General features: G+C 41.7%; 1 protein-coding gene across 14 annotated transcripts in view; it reads right to left on the reverse strand.

Moving 5' to 3' along the window:
* Window positions 1-3,942, reverse strand: part of LOC122774898 (adhesion G protein-coupled receptor L2-like) — a 91,147-nt gene extending 87,205 nt beyond the window's left edge. For all 14 annotated transcript variants that reach the window (XM_044034552.1, XM_044034519.1, XM_044034537.1 and 11 more), the window contains exon 1: window positions 3,341-3,942. The gene's annotated coding sequence lies outside the window, so the exon portion shown is untranslated. The remainder of the gene's footprint in view (window positions 1-3,340) is intronic.
* Between the last annotated feature and the right edge of the window lie 3,784 nt (window positions 3,943-7,726).

A 7,726-nucleotide genomic window follows, 5' to 3' on the forward strand; every position in this document is an offset into this window, starting at 1 on the left:
GAACAACCCTGCTCGGTTCAGCACACCACAGCATGGCTTCAACTCCTCGCTCACTTTTTCCTAACTCAACCAACTTTAACTGCACTTGCCTAGTCTCTTCTGCCCTGTGCCTCTTCCACACACACACACACACACACACACAATGCAGACAGCCCGGCTATCTAAGCTTTCGTCAGATTGTAAGAACCAGGAAAATCACAGAATGATGTTAGGTCAGTACAACGAGGGGAAAAGAATTACATCATTCATCTAGAAATGCACTAAACGTCCCAATGCATCGGCCAGATGTACAGAGTATTTCTGATCTCAAATCTAATCAGAACTGTCCCGTGTGCCATTATTCATCCTTCCCTCTTCCCCTTTCTCCCTGTCCATTTGTTTGTCCAACTTTTCACAGCGAGCATGTCAGAGGAATTGAACAAGACAGCTGTCAAACCTGTCTGCGGTGAGTGAAGATGGCAGGTGAAGTCCTGTTTTTTTCCCCTCCCCTCGCCTGCTCTCTAGGTTCCCCCAACTGGAACCTGCCCTCCCACAACCTGCCCCCGGTTTTGTGACGTGGTGTTGTCCAAACAAAAGGAAGAAGAGGAAGGAGCAAGCTCTCTTCTCTCGCATGTTGGGGGGGAGCAGTTGTCTCACGGTGTTACCCTGAAGTAGGATGTCCGTGAAGGGGCCACTGACCCCTTCTGCGCTCCCAATAGCATTTATGTTCACTGTCTCTGTGTAATCATCATCTCGCACGCTGCACTCTCTTTTGCTATTAACCTATGCTGATCCTATTTCCAAAGTAAGGGCATGCACAAAAGCAAGGGAGCCCCCCCCTTTTAATTTTTTTATCTTTGCGTGTGTAGCAAATGTGTCTTTATTTCTAGCTATTAATCTAAGGATTGCATGAGACCATTACGGCATACATCACAAGACAAAGAGGGTACGGAGAGAAATCCATCAAAATAAAAAGTGTACTGTCGCATTATCTCTCCCACAAACAACAGCTGCACAAAATGGGGAATAAATATTATCTCTGTGACAGACAAACAATCAAGGCACCACTAGGTAGTCGACGTCTCCCACAACACTCCGAATGCTCCGCGTCCTAACATCTTCACTCGCTGAATGGGAAATTAAAGCATTTTAATTTGAAAGGAAGCAGTTGAAGATAATGCATTTTAGATGCAGACCGCTGCGGCCAAATTGTGGAAACAGATTTTCGGCAACTTATTTATGCCTTTTCTTCTTCTTCGCACGGAATCTCAAGCGAGTTCCCCTTCTCCTTAAATATAAAACACAGACTCCAGTTTGTTTTATGCCTCGCACTGAGAGAAACTGTTTAAACTGACTTGCTTTTTTCTTTTTTTTCTTTTTTGACATGACCAAGTCTGAAAGGAGTCCAAATTTTCCACTAAATACATGGCTTCTGGTGTTAGATTATGGCCAACAAATTCTCCCAATCCACACTAAATCTGCTTCCAATACAAACACTTCTCCCTCTCTCTCACACACACACACACACACTCAATCGCAATGTCCAGCAATCCTGTGACTAGCCTCCACCACGAGCAGCAGCAGCACTCTCTCTCTCTCTCTCTCTCTGAACAAAACTGCTTAGAGGAAGGGGGCTGGTAGCTCAAGTTCTCCCTATTGAAATGCAGACACTTTGATATGGAAATTGGCAGTTACAAAAACCCGCTAGAATTCACACTAGCATGCATTGAAACCATTTGCGCAATGTGAGATGTGATGGCACTTCCTCCCAAGACTACACAGACAAATGGACCAAACCAGCAGCACGTCTGGGGTGGGTGAGAGATGGAGAGGAGGTAGAGGGAGAGGGTGGAGGCAGCACAGCATTTGCCCCTTCCCCTCTTTTCTTGTCTTTTCTTTTCTTTTCCTTCTGTCCCAACATTTTTTAGATTTGGAAAAAACTGCTTGAGATGAAACACAGGAATTTCAAGAGCTGCATCCCTCTTCAACACTAAAACATCCCATCTTTTTTTTTTGTTGGCAGGGGAGGAAGTGACCTTTTTCTCCTCGGCAATCACTGATTGCTAAGTCAATATTCTGCAACCACAGTTCAGTTTGCCTAGTGAGTGACTGAAGTGAAACAAACACTTGGTCAAAATGTGGCAGCGAGACCAATTTTCCAAAAACCCGCATTATGCCTTATATAATGCTGCAGTTTCTGTCGTTAAAATAGTGCCGGTTCTCTAACGATTCGGCAAAAAAAATATTTTGCATTAGTCCTCTGTACTTCGCTGACTGACAGCTGTTACATATATATATATATATACATACATATATATATATAAGTATACTGTATGTCAAGGACGCCCTCAGTTTTCCAAACTTGTCAAGTGTGTCTTACATAATGTTGCACCACTATCCTAATTTGGCTTTACTGGTGTAGATTATGTGGAAGTATTATTTAAGATAAAAGTGTAGTCAACCACATCTGTGCTCCTCTGGGTATTTTTCTTTTTGCTGAAGTCTAATATGGCCTTATTTCGAGAGGCTTCACGTGAGAATGAGATATGATTCCTCAGCCTGTAAAAACCTCAGTGTGTGTGTGTGTTTGTGTGTGTGTGTGTCCCATCATCACACATGGCCGGCTCAGGTCTGTGAATTATACATGCCCTGTGAAATGATCTTATTTTATAGCTGCAAAATGGAGAAGTAAATGGAGACAGTAACTGACATCCAGCTACTTATCTCCTGTTGTCCTGCACAGGGTGGAGATGTTTTGTGTGAGCTCCAATTTTTCACCACCTGATCATGCTGAATATCATGGCTGAGTAGCTTATAAATCAACTCCCATTTGCTCTTTGCAAGGTTTTGATTCACGCCCCGGGACCTGCCTAATCACTGTGCACCACAAAACACATGTTATGTTACCCTTTCAATAACAAATACTCCAATTTTGCATCGTATTAAATGAAGGAATCTGCACCAAATGTTGTCATGCAGTTGATTACGCATCACTGAGTGGGCTTTTTTTTAAAAATTAAATTAAATAGAGATTAAAAATACATTGAATCAAATATGTATTAGAATGACGCCTAGAAGTGGGCAACTTCATTTGAATTAGAGGCTTCAAACGTCACAAAATAACACTTTTGTACTAGTGAGCTCATTGCTGGGGTGAGTCAGTTACATATATATATATATATATATGTCTATATATGTATATGTATCTATCTATATAGATAGATATATGCATATATATATAAATATACATATTGCCTTAGTCTGCCTTGGGAGTGTAAATAAATGGTATTGATTCAGCGAGACATAACCCAGCATCTCTCTGTTGAAAGTCTCAAAGCATCAGCTTTTAAGGGCTACTTACAGTGGTGCGCCGTGCCAGAATATGGATGCCGGCTTGAGAGTGTGAATTTTAGATCAACACCGGGAGCCCCCGCTCCTCTCCTGTCCTCTCTTGTCCTGTCCTCTCCTCTCTCCTCTGCTCTGCTCTGCTCTCCTCTCCTTTTTTTCAGAAGAGGCCCCCAGAAACTAAGCAGCGGGTCGCACAAAGAAGGCTGGGGCTCGGCTGCATGTTCCACTTTCCTCAAAGCGCACAGACGGAGAGCTTTCCTGTGGCGGTTCTCTGTTCTTCTTCAAGCCTATAGAGCGTCCGAGACCGGACCAATAGCTCCATGTTCAAAAGTACTGATCGTTACCTGCCCCACTCCTCCTCCTCTTCCCCTCTCGTGCGTGCACTCGGGCTCCTTCCGACGGGAGCGACGCGGACAGACTGCATAAAATCGGGATCACTTCAAGGAGACGTGATGCGCCCCGGTGCCGCTGAAGAATGGAACTCCGCGCTCTGTCAAGTCCGTGTAAAAAAGTCTGCAGCGGCCTGGTTCACTCACATGCAGCCACAGGCAGAAGAAGGTGTAGTGTGAGTGTTTTTAGTCGCTCCTGTTTGTTCCCTCTGCTCCTCATCCACACGCCGTGGTGTGCACACACATACATGCAGTACACACACACACACACACACACGCACACAGTCGCAGCTACAGCCGGGACTGGAGGCGAACAAGGCGAGGAGAAGCGGAGCAGCGGTGCTCCGCTCTGCAGCAGCTGGCTGTGAGGAGCCGTGCGCAAAACCTGGGGCGGACCATCGGCAGGACATGGACTGGATCCCAGTGCTAATTATGACAGTTTAGACACTGACGTCAAACATGATGTTGAACTTCAAATATGTAGATAGATAGATAGATAGATAGACAGACAGACAGATAGATAGATAGACAGACAGACAGACAGACAGATAGATAGATAGATAGACTTTCTAGATGAATGAATAAATGCAAAACTCATTATGCGAATAATTAATATTTTGTTTAAGGAATTCAACATTTTCTTAAGTAACAAGTACACAACAGTATGTAACAAGGGGTTGTAACAAGGTTCATCGGTTGCAAGAATATCCTTTTGATCTTATGAAAAAAAAAAAATATATATATATATATATAAAACTGACATTTGGTACATGTTTGGACCTAAAGCACACACTCTCTGATCATTTATAGATCAATTAATCAGGGAATTAGTCAAAACAAGTAGTTAATTAGGTGTCAATATAGCAACCTAATGCAACTGGAGGCAACAAAAATGTAAATGAGCATAAAGAGATAAACAGTCGTATGTGCCATGTATGAGCATCTACATAGTGTACCCAGTGAGTAAAAGTATGTAGATTCAGTGTAATATAATTTCTTTGAGAGAAAGGGGAAAAAAATGGCAGTGCTTAACCCTCAACCTTAACCTCCCACAAAAATAAATCCACTAGTCCTATGATCACACACATGCACTTAGGCTATATTATGTTCTCGCAGACACGGATACGTTGCTTGTAAACATTCACTATCCCTCCATATGTTCATGGCGAGATATTGCTAGTACTCAACACTTCCCTTTGAATCTTAATCTTGTTGCCGGGGAAAAGCATCTGCAACTGAAATGAAACCATGGAACGTAACAGTGAAACTTCACTGAAACCCCAGGATTATCCTGCTAATAACACCGTCATGCATATATACATATATATATATGTACATATACATATACATACATATACCACATGTAGGCCGACGTATGAATTGTTTCATTTCATTTACAGTGTTAAATCCCTTGTGTGAATCAAAAGCACAAGATTTGTGTATGTACATACATGACTTCTTACTTCATGTTTGATAATGAAGTGTTTTTCTTCATCTGCCATTTGTTGCGATTGGAAACTGTTAACACTTTAAATGTATTTGAGCTAAAGTAGTAAATAAAAGAGCTGAGACTCGATTCTGCTTGTGATGGATTAGACAACTCTAAACCCTTTTAATAGGCTTTTAAGCAAATGGGTCAAAAATACTGGGATAATCCTTGCTTTCAAATTCACAGAACATGTGACAGTAATTGTATATGTTGACATCTGTATTCATGCTGACTTTTCATCTATATACCAATATACAGTAGTATACTGTATGCTTTGGAAAAACTTGTTATCAGGAACCAAACAGGACATAAACTGCACAGTGTGTGCGAGAAGGTAAATATGTACTATACGTCCTCACAGGAATATAAACATATCATATAGATTTTTCAGACCACAGGTCTATATCTTAGGTCAATGTGTGTTTAGGGAGCAGAACAAGACTGTTATGTTATGTTATGCAAATACCTGCGTCATGTATAACCTCTGTTCCCACAGACACTCGGCTATAAGTGAGAAAAAATATCCATCATGCGATAAATTTCTCTTTTTTGTTGCACTGACCTGCCTTCTGCCTTCTGCTCTTTTTTAAAAAAGGCACATGACACCTCCTTTGTCACAAAATAGTACATTTCCATGCACTGACTACTGCCCTTGTCCCAGTATCCAAGCACAAGTGGGAAATCAATTAATTGAATGAAGTGTGTCCGCCTCTGCTCCACTAGAGGGTGAAAAGCCCCCTTTTCAGGTCCTCTGTATAAGGCGTGTTTCCAGTTTAGCATGCAGCTAGTTATTAGCATGTCAAGCGCCATTTAGAGTCTTACTACCGTCATAAAATATCCAATATTCTTTAAATTGATGGAACCAAAAATAAAAAAAAAATAAAAAAAATCTGACTCCTCCTCAGTTCAAACAATGTTCCGGGCAGAATTTCGCCATGTTTTTGTCACGGTTGTCTTATTCCTCTGTGTATCGGCTTCTTCTATTATTTCTTTGCTATCATCTGTGGACACAGGAGCCAGGCCAGCTCGAGTCTCACTCTGGTCCAACTGAAGGACATGCAGTGTGTCTGGGTGTGCTGGTCCAACTTTGACAAATTCAATTTAGTACAATTTCAGTCAGACTAACATGTTTACATGTATTTTAAAAGTCCACTTTTAGTTGCACTAACACAATTATTTGTATTTTTATAATATTATGTAAACACAGTGACTGGGGGGAAAAAGGGGGGGGGCAAAGTGAATGTATGGTCACAAATGAAGACCAGAGTTGTAAATTACTTAAAACTTTTACTGAGCTCAATGGAGATTTTTGTTTGTCCATAAAATTACACTTTAAAGCTGAACGCCCCCCAGGATTTCTCTGTAAGTGAAAAGGCATTAGCATTAAATTGTCATTTGAAGCAAATACGATATAATGTTAATGACAACCCGGATAACAACATGTTTGTGCAGGGCAGATTTTTAAGTCGTGATCTGTTGAGTGCTGCAGACTCAGCAGCTGCAGGCTACATGTTTCTGTCTGGAACGAAGAAGAAAATAAAGTTTTTCATAATGTTCAGATTTATTTGTTGCCACGCTAAGGCTATCATTAGAAGCCGTTAGACCCGTGATATGCCAGACAGCACAGTAATGGCGAGATGTATAATGTCTACCTGTGCTTCACTACCAGCTGTGTCCTCATTGTGAGCAGAGGTGTCGCTACACAGGTACCCTTCTCCTCTGGTAACATGCGATTCCTCATATGCTGTCTGAGCTCTGCCATTTAGCCTCTGAATATCATGTGAGGTTTCTGTTGTCATATCTCGACAATCAATGTACGGGAAGGGGAATGATCTGCCCAGCTGGAAGCAGGTTTATGGTAACATTTTGCTCAGGTTTTTAAGTTCAGCCCCATGCAGCTTTCTTTTGAACATGATATTTTGCTGCGAGTCGGGGCTTTCATTCTTCCCCAACACTATCGCTATTTTTAGATCCTTACTTTTCAGCACTGCAATAAAAGAGCCGAACTTCACTCGTGCAAATACAGGCAAAGGACATATTTGCCTGAGAAAAGTCGATCTAAGTACAAACACTTGATTGCCAACTTTGGAAATATTACTCTCTTAAATATCACTTCTCATTCTTCCCCTCATGAGCCAAAGTACATAGCCAGGTCAGTGGTCTCTGTTACACGTGGCTTCAATAAAAACAGCCCCCTGGCCGCACGGGGGAAATGTGAATTTGGGTCAAATTCACCAGGTGGAAAGTGAGAGGATTAGTGCAGAGCTCGCATGTTTTCCGAGGCGTAGTTTTACATTATAAAGAATATCAAAGTGAAAGAAAAACAGATGTAATGATGCCGATCCACTGGCACATACTCTTATTTAGAAAAACAATGTTTATGTATGGCCTACAACTGGAAGTGTAAACTCTCTGTTTCATCTGAACTGACCCAGGAGAGCCCGGCTCGCTGGTGTTTTATTCATTGTGGTCAAAGCAGTATATATGTAAATACACACAGCCAGCCCTTGTCTCTGTTTTT

This window comes from Solea senegalensis, linkage group LG1 (genome assembly GCF_019176455.1).
Source record: "Solea senegalensis isolate Sse05_10M linkage group LG1, IFAPA_SoseM_1, whole genome shotgun sequence".
Classification (NCBI taxonomy): domain Eukaryota; kingdom Metazoa; phylum Chordata; class Actinopteri; order Pleuronectiformes; family Soleidae; genus Solea; species Solea senegalensis.